Genomic DNA, 20,630 nt, shown 5'->3' with positions numbered 1-20,630 from the left:
TGAGTCAGATATTTTAAAGCCTGTCCTGCTTCTAGTTGCTTGGCTCCCAGATTAATGAACAAACTTAATACAATCTAAGAATGTAACTTGATTTCATCCATTCCCAGCATTCTTAAAGGGAATCTTTAGCACACCAGATTCAGGTCCTTTAAAATATTTTTCCATTCCCTCCCAGAAAGGGTGATTTGTATTGATATACAACAGTCAGGCCCCAGGCCTCTTTCTGGGACCCCAGGGCCCCACTAATTTGTACCAGTTCTCTTCTATTCTAGTTGGCCCCGACCATCAGGTATAAATTAGTGCTAAATCAATATTAGCTGATACTTCCCCAGGTGTGGGAAGTGCAGAAACCTGATCACATGAGCAAACATAGCCCTTCCTGGCTACATTTAAAATAAAGTGGTTATTATTATACTATACGGGGAAAACGCTTTTTAAAAAAAAAAAAAAAAAGCAAATCTCATGCCACCTTAATTTGCATCAACTTAATATACTGGTATCTATAGTCAGAATCAATTTTTAGTTATTAGTTTCCCTGCCATCCTTTACACTTTCTTCATTTTTCCAGGGAGACTTCTCCTGCCCTTCCCCTTCTTCCCTCTGGCCATGTCATAAGCCCCACACAATTTTTCATTTCTAGTACTACTTATGGGTTGACTAGATGAGCCAAAGGGGACTTAGTTTATATACATGCTTTAATCGCTCACCTTAGGCAGAGCAGTGTCTTTTTTTTTTTTTTTTTTTAGAGCAGTGTCTTAAAAAGATTTCAGGTTTGCCACAGCATCATTACTCAACAAGGTATTTATGTAAGTGTCACTTAATAACACAAAAATAAACAAGGGACTCAAACATGTTATTGAGGAAAGAAGCTTTAGCCGTCCACTGTTTTTACTCAAGGGCTAGTCTCATTTCATTTGTTCTTAGAAGACTGCTAAGTTTTATTTAAAGAAAATCAGACAGAATGGAAGTATTATGAGTCAGGTCTAAGCTACCTCTACCTCTGAAAGGATTAGTTGCTTTGTTAATTTTCAATGACAAGGAATAGTGTCATTTCTCACAACACTTCGAAGTCATAGCTACTCATAGCATAGATATGCCTTCAACAAATTCAGAAATACTAAAAACATATATGTTCAGTATTTAGTCATAGATGAAAGCAGAAACCATTGTCCATATTTCCAATGAAATAGTGTGACTTTGATTTTTCCCCCTGCTATAGCCTGAGTTTTATAGAAATCTCATAGTATTTTTAAAGCATATTCATATCTGTGATCTTTTTGTATGCAACCATTCTGTGAACCATTGTCCATTTTACAGATTAGGAAATTGAGGCTTGCTTAGAAACTGAGGCAAGCTTCCGCTGGGCTCACAGTTAATGCATGAGGGATTCAGAACTGGAAATGAAGTCTCCTGACTCTAGGCCCAGTGTTTCTCCCTCATTATAAAAATTGCTTTTATAATCATTGTCAAGAATATGATCACTCGGTAATAAAGAAGCATGGTTCTTTTCCATCTTTAGGCTTTGAAGGACCTTTGAGCTAATAGTGTATGTGAGAGAGGACATTTACTGCCGAGAGATTGATAATGTACAATCCAGGCAACCTGATGATGCACCCAGATAGAAGGGCCTGTCTAAAGGTCCTAATGTACTTTAAACATACAAAGTTTCGGGCAGCCCGGGTGGTGCAGCGGTTTGGCACTGCCTGCAGCCTGGGGTGTGATCCTGGGGACCGGGATCGAGTCCCACATCGTGCTCCCTGCATGGAGCCTGCTTCTCCCTCTGCCTGTGTCTCTGCCTCTCTCTGTGTGTGTCTATGAATAAACAAATAAAATCTTAAAAAAAAACATACAAAGTTTCTGATAGGAAGATGGGGTGTAGTAGTTATATATCTTGGTTTTGGTTTATCTTCTTCATGTCCTCACCCTCACAGATAGATGTCTTTCAAGCATTGGTAATTACAGCTTTTAGAGCCAAAGCCTACAAATTCATAATCCACACAGATGACACACTAAAATCTACTCAAACATAGAAGACTGGAGAAAATTTCAGTGCTACTGGACTCACATGAAAAGAAACCTGCTTACAAAAGAGGTATCCATTATTTCTATGTCACTGCTATCCTCTGCCACATTGATGTGTAATGGTTGTATTAACTATGGGGTATGTATTAACTCATTATCTATGGGGTATGTATTAACTCATTTGCCTCTAAATTTTACCAATTTATTTTTTTTCGCCAGTAATTTAAAAATAGACTAAAGTACATGTGTAGATGACAAGACCATTTGATTAAAACCAAATACTCTGTATTGGAAAACAGGTCCAAGTCAATGAACCCAACTTGAAACAATGATGGAACTGCTTCAAGTGAGATGACGAATCAGTGTCAAGAAGTATAGCACAAGGAAGCAGTGGTTATGGCCTTATAAGTGGAACCTGAGTTAATAACATCATAACTTCTGAAGAATTCAGCAAGTTCTTGTGAGTGTGGCAACAAATGTAACAATATAGAAGGTACAGGGGAATTCCTTACCATCTGCATTACTAACCAGACCAATGGTGATATATCCTAATTTGAAAGTCTCAAAATTTAGGAGTCTGAATGTGTAAAGAATTACAAAAGGAGGGTTTAGAAAAAGTCAAATGAATTAGTTTGGTTTGGAGAAGCAGTTCAGAGGATTTAGTAAGGGTCTTCAGGTATATTTAGTGCCATAAATATTGATATGTGGGTATTTTTTCATTGTAGAAAGAACACAAGGAAATGTTACAGATTTGAGAAGACCAGGTAAAACAAAAAGAATTGGCATATGTTCAACACTTAAGCTTTGCTGGGCAATATTATCTCATGGAATTCTTGCAGAATCCTCATGATGGAATCCTTATAGAAACTGAAAATGAGAGCAAGTAATAAAGTCAGTGTCCAAAATCAAAGTCCTTTATCTGATATTTGGTCCCAGGGTCTGTTTACCTCCAAAGTTTATGCTTTTGACACCAACTCTGTAATAATACATTGGAAGGGGTTATGGAATTTGCTTCCCTCATTAAATTCAAGAATAGTTTCTAGAGACCTGTATCTGGGATAGTGATATATTTCTCTCCAGGAATAGGAAGATGGGCTAAATTCCTCTGAGGTTGCCTTCAACTCTGTACTTTTAGATTAAAATTTAGATCAAGAAAGATTTAGCTCAAGGCTTTTACTGGGCATATTGTTATTATTTTTTAATCATAAAAGATCTGATACCTAAAACTTGAATAAGACTAAGTATTTAAAGTTTTCTCCACCTATTTAAATGTCTGACAATAAAGAATTGGTCCAATAATTAGACTATAATCATACAACTGAATTCTTTTATGGTTAAAATTATGTGGAAGAAATTTTAATGATGTAAGAAAGAGTTTTGATATATGATCAAATAAATTGTAAAAATCAGAAAAACCAAACCAAGCTACAAAGTATGTTTCCAATTGAATTTAAATGTATATATTTACATATGCATGGATAAAAACAAATGGGAGAATATATATAAAATGTTAACAGTGGTTTCCTATGGGAAATGGGATAACAACTTTTATTTTTATCTCTGGGTCTCACATTTTTCTAGAATATTTTTATTTTTTATTTTTTATTTTTTTTAAATTTTTATTTATTTATGATAGTCACAGAGAGAGAAAGAGAGAGAGGCAGAGACATAGGCAGAGGGAGAAGCAGGCTCCATGCACCGGGAGCCCGATGTGGGATTCGATCCCGGGTCTCCAGGATCGCGCCCTGGGCCAAAGGCAGGCGCCAAACCGTGCGCCACCCAGGGATCCCCATTTTTCTAGAATAAATGAGCCTTACATATATTACTAGAAAGAACGGCTTATACACCACAGTTTTCTGAAAACTTTTAAAAACTTAGAAATAAAAAAAAAAATAAAAACTTAGAAATAGAATAACATATTATGAATGCAATTATGTGTAGGATAAGGGCAAATTATTAAATAGCATTAAGCCCCTTGGTGACAGCAAACTGTCAGTATACCCATCATTGGAAATAAAATCGGCCCTACATGTAATTTCTTATTATGCTGAAATTATTATTTATAAACACCAGGGTTCTTTTAGCCCCTTCCTAAAAACCTGTACTCAGAAGGCACACAGAAAATACATAGCTAAGCATATGGTACTATGTGTGTAAAATGGAGATTATAATCACACCTAGCTTACAGGGTTCTCAAAAGATTTAAATAAAATAACTTCTAAAGTGCCTAGCAGAGTATGTAGCACATGGTAAACACTGAATAAATATTAGCTATCTCGGTGGTTATGTTTTTACTGATAAGCTAAAGAACAGAATAGTTTTAGAGAGGAAGATGGTGGATGATCTTAGAAGTTCATATCAGCCACCTGGCATACTATACATGTTTCATTTTAAAATAGCCTTACAATTAATGTAGGTGGTGTCCAAAGGAATCTGTGGCACACTGTAATTATATAGTATATTTCATTTACCACACTTGTCAAGGTTTAATGAGTAATGAAAACAGGAAATGAAGCCATGATATAATTAAATTTTTCTTTCATCATTTTGCTTGTATTTATATTACTAAAAATGATTGAAATATTAAGAAATTATTACCACCTTATAATTACATTTTTATTTGCTTGCATTTAAAATTATTTATGATTTAAAAATAACTCTGAATTTAGATACATCCTATACTATATAAATACAAACAAAAAATACCTGTAAAATTCTTCTTTGAAAATGCTATCATCCATTTGGAGACTGTGTTTGTTCAAACTGCCATAACAAAAATGCCATACACAAAAACACCAAAGACTCCATTTATTATTGTTCTCTCACACTTCCATAGGCTGGGAAGTCTAAAATCTGGTGAGGATCTGCTTCCTGGTTCATAGAAAGCTATCTTCTCACTGTGTCTTCATGTGGGGGAAGGGGCAAAAGAGCTCTCTGGAGTCCCTTTCATAAGGGTACTAAACATACTTAAGAGAGCTCCACCCTCATAACCTAATCACCTTCAAAGGCCCTGCTTCTTTTTTTTAATATCTTATTTAAATCCAATTAATTAACATAGTATATCATTAGTTTTGGATGTAGAGTTCAATGATTCTTCAGTTGCATATAACACCCAGTGCTTATCGCATCACATGCCCTCCTTAATGCCCATCATCCCGTTAGCCTATCCCCCTACCCACCTCCAGCAACCCTCAGTTTGTTTCCTGTAGTCTCTGATGGTTTGCCTCCCTCTCTGATTTCATCTTATTTTATTTTTCCTTCTCTTCCCCTATGATCCTTTGTTTTGTTTTTAATTTCACATATGAGTGAAACCGTATGATATCTTTATGATTGACCTATTTCACTTAGCATAATACTCTCCAGTTCCATCCACATCATTGCAAATGCTAAGCCTTCATCTTTTTTGATGGCTGAGTAATATTCCATTGTGTGCGCATATATATGTATATATATGTGTGTGTGTATATGTATATATATGTATATGTATATGTATTTGTATCCTACTTCTTCTTTATCCATTCATCTGTTAATGGATGTCTGGGCTCTTTCCATAGTTTGGGTACTGTGGATATTGCTGCTATAAGCATTGGGGTACAGGTGCCCCTTTAGATCACAATTATTTGTATTCTTTGGATAAATACACAATAGTGCAATTGCTGGATCATAGGGTAGCTCTATTTTTAACTTTTTGAGGAATTTCCTCCATACTGTTTTCCATACTAGCTTACATTTCTACCAACAGTGTAAGAGAGTTCCCCTTTCTCCATATTCTTGCCAATATTTGTTTTTTCCTGATTTGTTAATTTTTAGCCATTCTGACAGGTGTGAAGTAGTATCTCATTGTTGTTTTGGTTTGTATTTCCCAGATGCCAAGTGATATTGAACATTTTTCATGTAACTGTTGGAAAGGCCCTGCTTCTGAATAACATCACATTGGGAGTTAGGATTTCAGTATATGAATTTTGAGGGAACACATTCATTCTATAGCAGAGGCACACACTTGTTTAAATGTATTTTAATCATCTTCATTAGGCAAAATTGGAATGGTTAAATATCCCACATTTTTTAAGGGAAATCATTTTAGTAGAAGTTAGATTTGTAGAGAGACATTAACCCAGTGATTACAAAATAAGATGGCCTGGTCTGGCATCACATTTCAAGATTAAGAATAAAAACCTCAGTAACCTCTTAAGTGAAAGATGCTACAGTTATAACTGATATGAAGTGATAAAGAAATATAAGTGGAATTTTAAACAATTAGACTTGTCTCCCACACTGATTGAAGTATTTATTTGTAAATACCACCAGAAGTATTTACATAGGGGAGCAAAAATATCCAGATGACTTGGATGCAAATGTTTTTGTTATTTGGAGAATGTGGATGTCTTTTGCCAAATGCAACCATTTCTAAAATACCATCACAGACTAACTCAGCCCTCATTCTCTGACCATCTTCTCTCAAATCCCTTGTATGACTCCCTCCACTACCTTGGTTAATTAATGCCTTCTTGGGTCTACCTTCCCTATAGATTGAGACTGCTTCTGCTTTTGGAGGGAGGGGAAAGTTTGCCCTAGGTGATACATGTCAACCCTTGCTCAGCCTCATCTAGCTTGTTTTCCAGTTAACCAGTTTAGTTTTGGCTCCAGGAGGCAGGAAAAGGAGAGAGAGGGTGAGGAGCCTGAAGGGGTTCAAAATACCATCACTACTCAGTACAAAGCAAGGTAAACTAGTTTCACCAAAGATCACAGATTTTTTTTATTTCCCTGTGTATTCCCAGTGTGATTTTTTAACTTCATCAAAGTTTTACATTTTAAGCATTTTTATGTTTCTTTCTGTTTCTATCATGTGCTTTAAAGACCATCTATCTTGGGACACCTGGGTGGCTCGGCGGTTGAGCATCGTCTCTCTTTGGCTCATGGCTGATCCTCAAGTCCATGGACAGAGAGTCCCACACTGGGCTCTCCACAGGGAGTCTGCTTCTCTCTCTGTGTATGTCTCTGCCTCCCTCTCTGTGTCTCTCATAAATAAATAAATAAAATCTATCTTAAAGCAAGAAAATGAGAATAAGGTAAAAATTCAAAGGAAAAAGGATGGGAGCTTATGAAAAGTTAGTTGTTCCCTTACTCTTCCCCCTCAGGGCTAATTCATATTTTACTGAGTAGGAGCTCTACATTTATATTCTGGATAGCAAATTACTCTTTTGGACAAATAGGGCATGTGTCTTTCTCTCCCCCAGGGGAAACTATATTACTGGATTTGGATACAAGGCAGCATCTGCCAACATGGGACAGAATAATTAAAAAGGTGACAGAAATATGAATTTTCATTTCAGAAGAGAATATCTCAAGCAACTGAAAAAAATGTTTGAATCAGTAAAATTAAAGTGTGAAAACTATTGAACTTTGTGTTGGACAGACTTCCCTGGACAGGAAAGAACCCATTTACATGCTGAGGGACAAATCAATTAAGTGGCCCGAGCCTTCCTTTTTACAACTGTAAAGTCTGGTAATTAAACTGGCCAAACAGAAGATATAATAAACATAAATTGGAATAAATCTGCATTTTCCAAGCCTAATGAATTTTTAAGGATTAAATTAAGTGACTAACTGGAATCTTAAAGATGAAAGAAGTCATGCATGCTTCTTGAAGTGGTCGAACTTAAAATTCTGTTGTCTCTCAGGACAAATTACAAAGAGCTAAGGAGATTCAACATCACATGAATAGCCTCTGCTCCCACTCTGAGACTGTAAAGTCAAGTCTGAAAAAGGAATATTCTCTATAGAAACATAAATGTTCATATTTTAACATTTTGCTTTGATTTCAATCCAAATATAAATAAATGAATTAAATGTCAAAAATGTCTATTCTAATTTAAACTTCTCTGTACATAACCTAATGTGTAGTGTGTGCTAAAAATCTGTTCATGCTATATGACTGAATATTCTCTATGCAATGTGTAGGTGTTAAGTAAATGCTATAGTTCATTTGTTATAAACTACTTTTTCCCATTTTAACCTTTTTTAATTGTACATAGAATTTGAAACAGTGGCGTGTCATAATTTAATTGGCAGCATCTTTCTTCTTAGGACCACTTCAAATAGTGATACAACTTACAGTGAATGGTGTCTTATATTTGATGAAGTTAGTTTTCAGTATAGTTTTTTTTTTTAAAGGTATTTATTTATTTATTTATTTATTTATTTATTTATTTATTTATGATAGTCACAGAGAGAGAGAGAGAGAGGCAGAGACACAGGCAGAGGGAGAAGCAGGCTCCATGCACCGGGAGCCCGACGTGGGATTCGATCCTGGGTCTCCAGGATCGCGCCCTGGGCCAAAGGCAGGCGCTAAACCGCTGCGCCACCCAGGGATCCCTTCAGTATAGTTTAAAATGCAAAACTCTGTCTAGAGTCATAAGGATCTCAAAGATGTGTTAGTATTTATGACTTATTTTAAGAGTAATCTGGAAAATGCTGAAGAAATGCTCCAGAGAAGGCCTGTGCCTGGGAGCAAAGATGATACACATGGTCAGGAGGAGGTAAGTGAGCAAAGAAAATGAACCTAATGAAAACACTGGTGATGTTAGAGATCTCTGGTATGCTAGAACCCATGAGAAAGATTAATACTAATACTGAGCAGAATAGTAGGTATGATATGTTTTCTAGGTTTTTATCCAAAATTTGACTATGGAAGATGTCTTCTACTTCTAAAAGATTTAGAACCTCATAAGAAAAAAAAAAAAAAAAGAACCTCATAAGACTCATAGAAAGTAAGTGTGTTTTTAAAATCTTTAAAGCATTTTTGTCACCCTATTTAGATCATCTTTTTTTCCCCTTCCTCTTCAGAGGATCTTAAAATAGCATCAGTTCTTCCATAAATGTTTCCTAGATCTTAAGGGAATAAAGTGAGTGGTCAGTATTATTGAAGATTAAAGCCAACAATTCACGGTTTAAAAAAAAAAAAAGAGGTATAGAGATGTAGATAAGGCTGTGAGCAGGCCTGTAAAAGTGGTTACTTTTTTTTTTTTAAAGATTTTATTTATTTATTCATGAGAGACACAGAGAGAGAGAGAGAGAGAGAGAGAGAGAGAGGCAGAGACACAGACAGAGGAGAAGCAGACTCCATGCAGGAAGCCGGATGTGGGACTCGATCCCGTGACTCCAGGATCATGCCCTGCCCGAAGGCAGGCGCCAAACCACCGAGCCACCCAAGGATCCCCAAAAGTGGTTACTTTTGAATGAAAACTCTCCTTTTCCCCCTTATCAATATCTTTAAACTTTGCCACAGTAAGAGTATTTGTAGTGATTTTTTTAAGCAGTAAAGGTTTTTCTTTTTTATAATTAAACAATGGATACTCTAGAGTACAGCTGGAATCTTCAAGGGTGCATTTTCAAGGATACATTTGCTGAATAATTTCATCCAAAAAGTTACAGGCACCATCCAGTCCAGTCACAAAGTCCAAGTTATTAATTCACCATGAAAAAAAAAAAAAAGATGACTCGAATAAAAATCAGAGAAATGAAAGAGGAGATGCTGTAATTATTGCCACAGAAACAGAAAGGACTGTAAGAGACTATAAACAATTTTATGCCAACCTAGAATAAATGGATTGGGCAACCTAGAATAAATGGATAAACTTTTAGAAATGTACAACCTACCAAGACTAAATAATGACAAAAACCAAAGATATGAACACAGACCAATTACTAGTAAAGAGATTGAATTAGTAATCAAATTCCAACAAACAAAAGTCCAGGAGTAAATGGTTTCACTGGTGGATTCTACTAAACATTCAAAGAGGAATTAATACCAATCTTCTCCAACTCTTCCAAAAAATAGAAGAGTGGTAAGAACTCTTCCAAACACACTTTACAAGGCCCTGATACTAAAGCCAGACAAGGATGCCACACACACACAAACATATAAGCCAATGTCCTTGATGAATTTAGATGTAAAAATCCTCAACAAAATATTAGCAAACTGAATTCAACAATACATTAAAAAGATCCTACACCATGATCAAATAGGATTTATTCCAGGGATGCAAGTATAGTTCAACATCTGCAAATCAATGTAATAAGCCACATTGACAAAGTGAAGGATTAAAATGACATGAATATCTCATTAGATAAAAAAAAAAAAAAAAAAAGAGGCATTTGACTGATGCCTGGGTGGTGCAGTTAGTTAAGTGTTGGACTCTTAGTTTTGCCTCAGGTCATGATCTCAGGGTTGTGTAATTGAGCTCCATTTGGGCTCCATACTAACTGCAAAGTCTGCTTAAGATTCTCTCTCCATTTCCCTCTGACCCCGCCCCCCACAACATTCTCTCTCTAAAATAAGTAAATATTTTTAAAAAAGCATTTGACAACATTCAACATTTTTTAATGATAAAAACTTTCAACAAAACAGGTATAAAAGGATCATACCTCAACATAAAAAGGCCATATATGACAAGCCCATAACTAAACTCATAATGGTAAAAAGCTGAAAGCTTTTCCTCTAAGATTAGGAATAAGAGAAGGATGTCAACTCTCACCACTTTTATTCAACATAGTATTAGAAGTCCAGAACAATTAAATGGCAAGAAAAAGAAATTAAAGAAAAGGAAGAAGTAAAACTGACACTATTTGCAGATGACTTGATACTATATATAGAAAACCCTTTAAAAAGTCCATCAAGGGATCCCTGGGTGGCGCAGTGGTTTGGCGCCTGTCTTTAGCCCGGGGCGCGATCCTGGAGACCCTGGATCGAGTCCCACGTCGGGCTCCCGGTGCATGGAGCCTGCTTCTCCCTCTGCCTGTGTCTCTGCCTCTCTCTCTCTCTCTCTGTGACTGTCATAAATAAATAAAAATTAAAAAAAATAAAAATAAAAAGTCCATCAAAACACTGCTGGGAAAAAAAAACAAAACAAAAAACACTGCTGGAATAAACAATTCAGTAACGTTGCATGATACAAAAATGAATATGCAAAAAAAAATCTGCTGTGTTTCTTCACACTAATAGTAAAGTATCAAGAAGAGAATTTAAGGAAACAATCCCATTTACGACTGCATCAGAAAAAAAAATACTTAGGAATAAATTTAACAAGGAAAAAAGACCAATACACTGAAAGCTATATAAGACATTGACTAAAGAGATAGAAGGAAACACAAATAAATGGAAGGATATACCATGCTCATGTAGTAGAAGAATTAGCATTGTTAATATATCCATACTACCAAAAGCAATCTACAGATCCAATACAATCTCTATCAAAATTCCAATGGCATTTTTCACAGAAATAGAAGGAATAATTCTAAAATTTCTGTGGAACTACCAAAAACCCCAAGTAGCTGAAGCAATCAAGAAAGGAGAACAAACCTGAATAATTTAAACAGTATGGTATTGGCATAAAAATAGACACATCACTCAATAGAACAGAACAGATTGCCCAGAAATAAACCCATACATATATAGTCAATTACTTTATAACAAAGGAGCGAAGAACATACAATAGGAAAAGGGCAGTCTCTTTAATAAATGATGTTGGGCAAACTAGACAGCCACATGCAAAAGCATGAAACTGGACCACTATTCCACTATTATGTGGAATCTGTACACCATACACAAAAATGAGCTCAAAATGGATTAAAGACTTGAACATAAGACTTGAAACCATAAAACTATAAGAAAACATAGGTGATAATCTCCTTAATACAGATCTTAGTGATGATTTCTTTTTAATCTGATACCAAAAAGCAAAAGCAACAAAAGCAAAAATAAACAAGTAGGATTACATCAAACTAAAAAAACTTCTGCACTGCAAAGGAAACCATCAACAAAATGAAAGGGCAACCTACCAAACAGGAAAAGTATTTGTGAATTATAAATCTGATAAGGGCCTAATATCCAAAATATACAAAGATTTCAAACAAGTCAATAGCAATAAAAAGAAATCCAGTTTAGAATGGGCAGAAGATCTGAATAGACATTTTCTTCAGAGAAGACCTACAGATAACCAACAGGTATATGAAAAGATGCTCAACCCCACTAATCATCAGGAATGTGCAAATCAAAACCACAATGACATATGACCTCACACCTGGTAGAATGGCTATTATCAAAAAGACAAGCAATAGCAGATGTTAGAATGTGGAGAAAAGGGAACCTTATGCACTGTTGTGGGTGCAGCCACAAAGGAAAGCAGTATGGGGTTTCCTCAAAAAATTAAAAATAGAACTATCACATAATCAGCAATTCCGCTTCTGGGTATTAAAGAAAACAACACTAATTTGAAGTGATATATATATATATATATATATATATATATATATATATATATCCATGTTCATTGCAGCATTATGTACAATAGCTAATATGTGGAAACAGTCTGAGAGTCCACCAATGGATGGATACAGAAATTGTGTTGCATATATGCAATTGGAATATTATTCAGCCAACAAAAAGAATGAAATCTTGCCATTTGCAGTAACGTGGATGGTCCCTGAGGGCATTATGCTATATGAAATAAGAAAGACAAATACTGTATGACCTCTCATATATGTGGAATCTGAAACAAACCAGGCTCATAGATAGAACAGATTGGTGGTTGCAGGAACCAGGGGATGGGAAGTGAGAAAGATGGGTAAACTGATTTTTGTTGTTGTTGTTTTTAAACAAAAATATACAGTCACACAGAAGACAGTGAGGGCCCACAGATTGATGCAAAAGGAAGAATTCTGCCCTATAACTTGAGAGATGGCAACTTCTTCATGATTTTATGCATTGACAGTGTAAGTATACATGTACAACCTGCTTTCTCCAGCCAGGCCACAGAAAGAGCAATTCAATTAAAAGTTTTAGATAAATTTCTTAATCTTGACTTTTCTTTTTTTTTAAGATTTTATTTATTTATTCATGAGAGACACAGGGAGAGAGAGAGAGAGAGAGAGGCAGAGACCCAGGCAGAGGGAGAAGCAGGCTCTATGCAGGAAGCCCGACATGGGACTCGAACCCAGGTCTCCAGGATCACACCCTGGGCTGAAGGCGGCGCTAAACCACTGAGCTACCAGGGCTGCCCTTAATCTTGATTTTTCAAAATGCAGCATCTGAAGAGTTTTATTTGTAAGCTACTTCAGTCCTTTGGAGCATAAACCTCCTTCAGAAGATGTCTTTATCCTACTATAACCAAATTTGTGCCATGTTAAATATATTGATAAGCCCTATTTGAAAATAAGTGATGTAATAAATCATCTTTTTTTGCTTAACTGTTAGCACAGTTCTAGGACACCATGCCTCTTTTACTACACATTGGGTAGAAAATTATATTTCTGCTTTTTATATTACTCAAAAAGTGTCAGCATTATTCAGGTTCTTTGTTTTCTCAAATTGTGTTATTACTACTTTCTGACATACAGTTCTTTCCTCATCTTAGGTATATGTAATTTTATCAGCTTTGCAGGAAAAACAGATACTCTTAAGGATTGAACCGGTATTTGACGAGATAAGCTCACTTTTTGCTCATCCCTAATAATGTCACATTATTGTTAGAAATAGCAGGCTGTTTCTTATAAATTTTAATATACTCTTTCTGTCATCGAATAACACGCAAATTATCCTACTGATAAACCATGGGACTCCGTTCAAACTGTGGATGATGTCTGGTTACTGTCTTTTTGCCAGCTAAGTCACAGAAAACTATCATGTGATGGGCAGTAATTCTGTGACTAGGAACCCACACAGAAAAATAAAAAATTAAAAATTAAAAAAAATTTAAAAAAAGGAATCCACACAGAGTTAGCACCTCTTCATTTATTGCTCAGAGAGCAGCATTCTTTGTAATGACTTCAGAGGGAGGAATGAAAGAGAAGGGAAAGGAGAATTGATTAAATATTTGTGAAGCTGGGTAGTGGAACCTCTCTCAGCCTCAGTTTCCTCCCTGGTAAAATAAGAGATTCCTTCCTCACAAGGTGGTTGACTATTAAGAAGGTTGGTGTTGTTGGAGGAGAACAGTTTGGAAAAAAATACGATAACTATTAGGATTGCATAAATGTGAGCCTTGAGCATGTTAGGAAAGGCCTCATTAAATGTGGTGTTTTAAGCACTGAGGGCAACCTTAACTGGAGAGGTTGGGGACAGACTGAACACTGTTGACCCTAGCCTTACAAATCCAACTCCAGAATTTCCTGGTTTAAGGTAGAGAGATCTAGCCCATCTCTCTTCGTAGTAAAGGAACTCCCCCTCTAGCAAAGGTGTCTGATGTGGTTGTTGGCACATCATTAGTCCCAGATGTAATGTTCAACTATTTATCAATTGCATCTAAAACCTAGTGCTTGTCACATCATGTGCCCTCCTTAATCAGTAAATCTGGGATCATTTGTGGAAAAGAGGAGGTTAACATTCTCTTGAAGACATTCGGGGAAGCTCTTCCAACTGGGAATTGAGATGGGCAGTGAGCTATGATTTAAACAGCTAATGGGCGTTAACTGAATACGCCACATGGAAAGCTGGCTGGCTGGAATACAGATCAACTCCTCCTGTCACTGTACACACTGAAGTCCTGTGAACACCATAGTCCCACACCCCAAGTAAAGTAAGAAAGTTGAAGATAAGAACTTGATGACTCCAGTATCCCAGGGGTAGGAAGATCCGTGGTGGCTGAAAGGATCTGGTCTGTTTTCTGTAAGCAGAGATCCTACTACCATTGTCTTATTTTGTGGCAACAGAGACAAACAAAGGGGAATTTCCTGACCAGTGTGAATGACAAAGAAATGAGGCAAATTATTGAGAAACTGATGGGTGTTCATTGAAGAGCAACAAATATGATTTATAAGCCTGAGGGACTGCCTTCAGAGGAAGATGAAAGAGACAAGTCTCCCAGCTTGACCACCAGCTCTAACTAGCAGGGACTGGCTCATCAGCCCTAAGTACTTGGAGGGTGTACATAGCAGGGATGGAGAGAAATTATTTAGTGTGGTCCAAGGGGACAGGAGGACGAATGATGGAAATGAAAGTCAAAACAAAGATGATTTAAGCGGCTGAGCAAGTCTCATGCCCTAATGGAGAGATCTATTATAGACTGTGCTGCCCTGTCCCCTGGGAGGTGTGGAAGCCCCATCACTTTTGCCATTTACAATTGGAAAAGGCACTAAAAAGTAGATCAGCATATTGGAGAGGGGAAAAACCACCACATGCCCTCAGAGGATCAGTGGGATGATTTAATAGGTCTTTTCCATCTCAAATTACTGCGATGTGGCTTATGTGCTTGGGGACCTGAGCTGCTAGAATAATTTTCCATCACCTGGGCTGCTTTTCTGTTACTATAGGGCCTCAGTGAAGAAATAATAGGTATCAGAGAGCAGTTTCTGCATTCTAAATAGAAGCCTGCAGCCTACTGATGCTTTAGCGTGAAGGCAGAACTGACTAGGTTAAGTTTCGCGTTGTGACGTCAGCGAGCAGAAGTACCTACGCCTACTGATTGAGACCCAAAACAACATACACCGACTGAGACTCAAGACAAAGGGAAAGGAGCTTTGCCACATTTGGATGGTAGTCGCATAAATGAGAAGTTCAAGTAGTTTATTCCCTAGGCTAGGAAAAGAAATGTCCAAATAATTAAACTCTACCTTTAAAAAAAATAGAAAAAAATTATTTGGCCTTCAAAAATGAGTAACATTTACTGCTTAGGAACTCGAAGGACCCATGTTTTGAATGTTGTTTATACTATATTTCTGTCCACAGCTGCAGTTGCATTAGCAACTGACACATTCTGAAACTTTTGGTGGCCCAGAAGGGCACATGTGGGCTGGAAGCAGTGGCAGTCTGGGGTAACAGCTACAATGGCTAGGCAGGGGCACGACATGGTCAGATGGAAACTGGGGCAGGCAGGGAAGGGCCGGTGTCACTGTGATTGCTAGAAGGAGCACAGCTGTGACCATAACAACCCCTCTCAGCCAGAGGATGACACAGAAGCAGAAGAACAAAAATGGTAAGAGGATGACAGGAGGGAGAGGCAGTGAGAAAGAAAGCAAAAGAATCTGTTGGGGCAGGGGGGAGGGGGGACCCACAGATGTAAGTTCTTCGCAGGTGGAGAGTATCACAGTTCCTGATAAAAATATTGTGTGTGGTTGGGCGTAAGTTAAACTTGGCGTTCTGGAACACTGAAGTTTGCTACAGATTCAGGGTTTGACTTACACCCGACAGATATAGGTCAACCCTCATCCTGCTGCTCTCAGCAGCTGTAGCCAATGGGAGACAGAGCTGCCCAGCACGCCAGTTTAAGCTGCTGCTAATAGATGGAAATCAACCTAACCCCATTTCCTGCCTTTCTGCTGTCCTCACTTGTCTGTTCTTGGCCAATTTAGGCGCAGGCTGAGCCGCTGGCTGGCTGTAACTGCTGGGGGAAAGGATAGGGTAGGATCTGCTGCTGGCACATTCCCTTAAATTTATTTAAGTGGAAGATCTGTTTTTAGGTCTCATAAAGGAGACTTGTATTTTACTTGTGTAAAATACAATAAACATTCTCTCATTAGCTTAAGGGCAATCCTAAATTCATAGAGTGATTTTGCTGATCTCTCCCTTCAGTGAAATTTAGAAATGTTTAGGCAGAGGGAAATAGATGACAGAGGCCTGTTTTCAGAAAAGATACAGCAGAAGTTAAATGACTTATCCAAGGTTACTCAGAGAGGTAATGGTAGGGGCAGGAAGAGAATTAAAGGAATAAATAGTTTGAGAATAAATGGGGGAAATTATAAAATTAAATCTGGAGAAGGAACATCATCACTGAATCAAATGGACTTAGTTAACATCCTCGCCTTGGGTTAAATATCTGTTGGAAATCCCCAGTTCAGTAACATACATTCCTTTACCCTAGGTGTTCAGACTCTTAACTTAAAAGTGAGTTTGGAAGTTTTCCTATGCTCATATTTTTCTTAAATGTCCAGCCTCTTCTCAATGAAAGTGACATTAATTCAAGCTAAATCTGGGCATGTGGCCTTCACTGTTTACCCACTAGGATCAAGAGGCAAGGGACTATGAAGTTGAGTGAAAGGTTGAATTAGAAGGACAAGCTTTATGCTAAATCAGTAGTAGCTACAGATCTTTCGACAGGATTTTATGCCTTGTCTTTTTTTTTTTTTTTTCCTGCATTCTAGGCCAATTGGGCTAATCACCTAGAACTCCTGAAGCAGAGACTTCCATAACTCAGATCTTTGATTTGGACAATTGCTACTTTCTTTCCATCATTTTAAGATAGCAAACGAATCCCTGAAACTATTTTTGCTACCAGTACTTAAGCTTACAGAATCCTGACCAAAAAAAAGTTAGCCATGTTCCTGACCAAAAAAAAGTTAGCCATGTTCTGAAATAACAGGTTACTTCATGTTCTTTGTGTTTAAGCAAATGAAATTAGGTTGTTAAATAATATTTGGAAAATATTTAAAAGAAAATAAAAAGCACCCATATTTGTACCAGCCAGAGACAACCACAAGAACATTTCTGAGTTTCCTCCTTATTTCTACACACACATATATATTATGAAACTTAATTATGTTTGAGATGTTTTTTGTATATTGACCAATTGCCCTCCAGAAAGGTTATGTCAATTTATAACCCACTTTCAGTAAGTAATAGAATTTTAAAAAAAACAAACTTTAAATTTTGGAGTTGAACAATGATACTTTGCTATTTTTATTTTCTTGTATCTTCCTCACTCCTAAGGTTGACCGTTTCTCTCTCACAGTTGTGGCCAGTACTAGTGGACTTTATATTTGATTCAACACCAGTGTGGTTTCTGGAATTGACCCCAGTGCCAGGAATGGGTCCTGATTAAAATAAGCCAAGCATGGCAATCCAATTTCTCTTGCTAGTTAGTGAATGGCTCAAAATTAGAACATGGCATTCCTCTGACAGCACATTTGATCCAGCATGGTCCTAAATTGACTCAATAAGGCTGAAGAGAAGGTCTTGGATTTCATTGCTAGGGAAGCAACTATGTCTCTCTCTCTCTCTCTCTCTCTTTTTTTTTCTGATAGATGTGAATATGAAAGCATGTTGCTCCCAGTATTAGTTGGGTATCCACTTATGATCCTGAGAGAAGCCATCTTGTCTTTCTAGCTACATGAAATAGTACACTTCTCTATTATTTAGGTCAGTATGATTTGGTGTTTTGATTTTTGCAGTGAGAAGTTGTCCTAACTCTTTCTGTTCTATGGGATTGTTTTGTTTTGATTTTGTTGATTCCTGTTGTGCTTTTATTCTTGGTGTGGCAAGAACTCTACTGAGGGTATAATCCTTATATTATCAATATGTCTCTAATTTCTCACTTATCATTTACTCTTGTTTAATGTACGGAAGATTGTAATTTAAGTCTATTAAATTCATCACTGTTTTTCTTTGTGATATATTCCATTGCTTTTACTTTTATCCATTCATTCATTCAAGAATGTATATATGTGAACTACAAGATGCCAAAACCTATGAGAGGTAATAGACTATACGAAAAAACCAATAAAGACACAGTCTCTGTTGTTACGGAGTTTGTATTATAGTGGGGGATTGAGAGTAGGTTAGACATTAACTGAAAAGCCACACACATGAATATGAACTGTTAATGGATAGATCACACAAAAGGAAAGACAAAATATATAAGAACTTTAATAGGATTAGATCTACTTAGGAAAATCAGGAGAAGCTTCCCTGGGGAAGTGGTGATTGACCTATGAATGATAAAGAAGTTGGGTAGCCAGGTAAGAATGTTACAGGCAGTGGAAATAGCAGGTGCAAAGGTCCTGCTCAGGGGCAAGCACAAAAAATATGAAGGATTGAAAGAATGTAGTACAGCCCAGATCTTGAGAGGGGCTAGATGGAAGATGAAAGTGGGGGGTGGAAAGTGAGGGGTGGGGGATGCTGACCATGCAGAGCCAATACGTCTGTGATAAGGAGTTGTTCCTTCTTCCTAAAATCTACAGGAAATCCTTAGAGGTGTCATCTTTAACAATCATATTACCCTTGCCTCCAACATCCAATATCAAGTCCTATGAATTTTGTCTTCTAAATATCTCCAGTCTGTTTCAATCCACCTACTTCCTTTCACCATTACCAACACTTTCTTATTCCATTTTATCATCACTTCTGCCTTGACTAACGGAATAGCCACATCAGTGATCTGTTTGCGCCTACCTTTGTCACAGTCCACTCCATTCCTACATGGCTACAAAAATACAGACCTGACCTTGATACCACTTGATGACACAGAGCATGCTGAAAGAGGACCAGTTTGTTTTTGTTGTTGTTAGTTTGACTTTGGAGAGGTGAAGGTGTGGAATGGGCAGTTTGTGAGTTCAATTTTGGACCTGTTGCATTTGAAATACCCATGGGATGTCCTAGAGAAGAAGCCAAGTAGGAGGTGAATATTAGGTAGGTATCTTCTGTATGCTCATCTAGAGCCACTCTCTACCCTTCTCTACTCTCTGTGTCCAAAGATACTGAGCTGTGTGGAATGCATTAGAATTTCACATGCTCAATGCTCCTGGCTCCCATGGCTTCTAGTTGGGTTTGGCGAATGGGAGGTACAGACAGAAAATTGAAGGAAGAAAATGAGAGCAGAGTATTTATTCCTTATTATTTACATCTTGCATTCTCTCTTCCTCTCCTCCCTCCTTTTCTCACCTCTAAACCCTCCTTTTATTGCCTCTTTCTTCTCTTGCCCTTCTTCCTCCTATTTCTTTTTTCTCTTGTGTGTTTTCTCTTTCTCTCTGTCTCTCATCAGGTAAGAATTTCTATCTCCTTGTTTCTTTAGGCCTAAGGCAATAATAGCTTCCTGAGATACTGTACCACCATCCTTCGTTGCTTTCCCTAAACCCTTTGAAGTGCTCCTGTAACTAGAATCTCCTTAACTATACCCATTTTGAGTGTGTCACCTATTTCTTTCAGGAATCCTGACTAATACTGATAGGTAAGAAAATGGTTGGGCTAGAGTTAAATTTGAGTTGCCTGGGCAGAGGTTGTAATTGGAGCCATGGGTATGAATGCAAATACCTTGGGAGACAGTATAGAGAAGGAATGGGCCCTGAAGAACTCAAACATTTAATGGTCTCCAGAGGAAGATAATCCTGCAAAGGAATTGGAGAAGCAGTAGCCAAAGTAAGTGGTAGGAGAAAAATCAGGACAGTGTGTGCATAGAAGCCAAAGGAAGCACTGTGAAGGAAAACAGGGTTTTCCTGTTTTCCTGTAGTCAAGATTATCAATTGGTTCTGCAAAATCACTGGATTAGTGACTTACCCTCTTGTGAACTGTTACATATTTTCTGCGTTCCTTTCTTTATAATGCTTTATTTTTTTATATTTATCTAGAATTTCTTTTAGATGTACATGAATATAGTCAAATTTATTTTAAAATACATTTTAAGATGAAAAATTAGCTACCCTTTCTTAGCCATTATTCCAGCATCATTTATTTAATAGTTCATCACATTCTGTTACCATTATATCCTTCATCAAATACTGTTTTTAAAAGCACAAAGAGATGTTTGAGCACTTTCTACTATTTGTTTAAGAGTTTTCTATTTGCATTTATATTGGTTTAGTGGTTGTCACTTTATCTGTCATTTTAGCATCCATTAGAACAAGTC

This window comes from Nyctereutes procyonoides, unplaced genomic scaffold, assembly GCF_905146905.1.
Source record: "Nyctereutes procyonoides isolate TBG_1078 unplaced genomic scaffold, NYPRO_anot_genome, whole genome shotgun sequence".
NCBI lineage: Eukaryota > Metazoa > Chordata > Mammalia > Carnivora > Canidae > Nyctereutes > Nyctereutes procyonoides.
The sequence above is the reverse complement of the archived record's forward strand: the minus strand, read 5'-3'. Positions refer to the sequence as shown.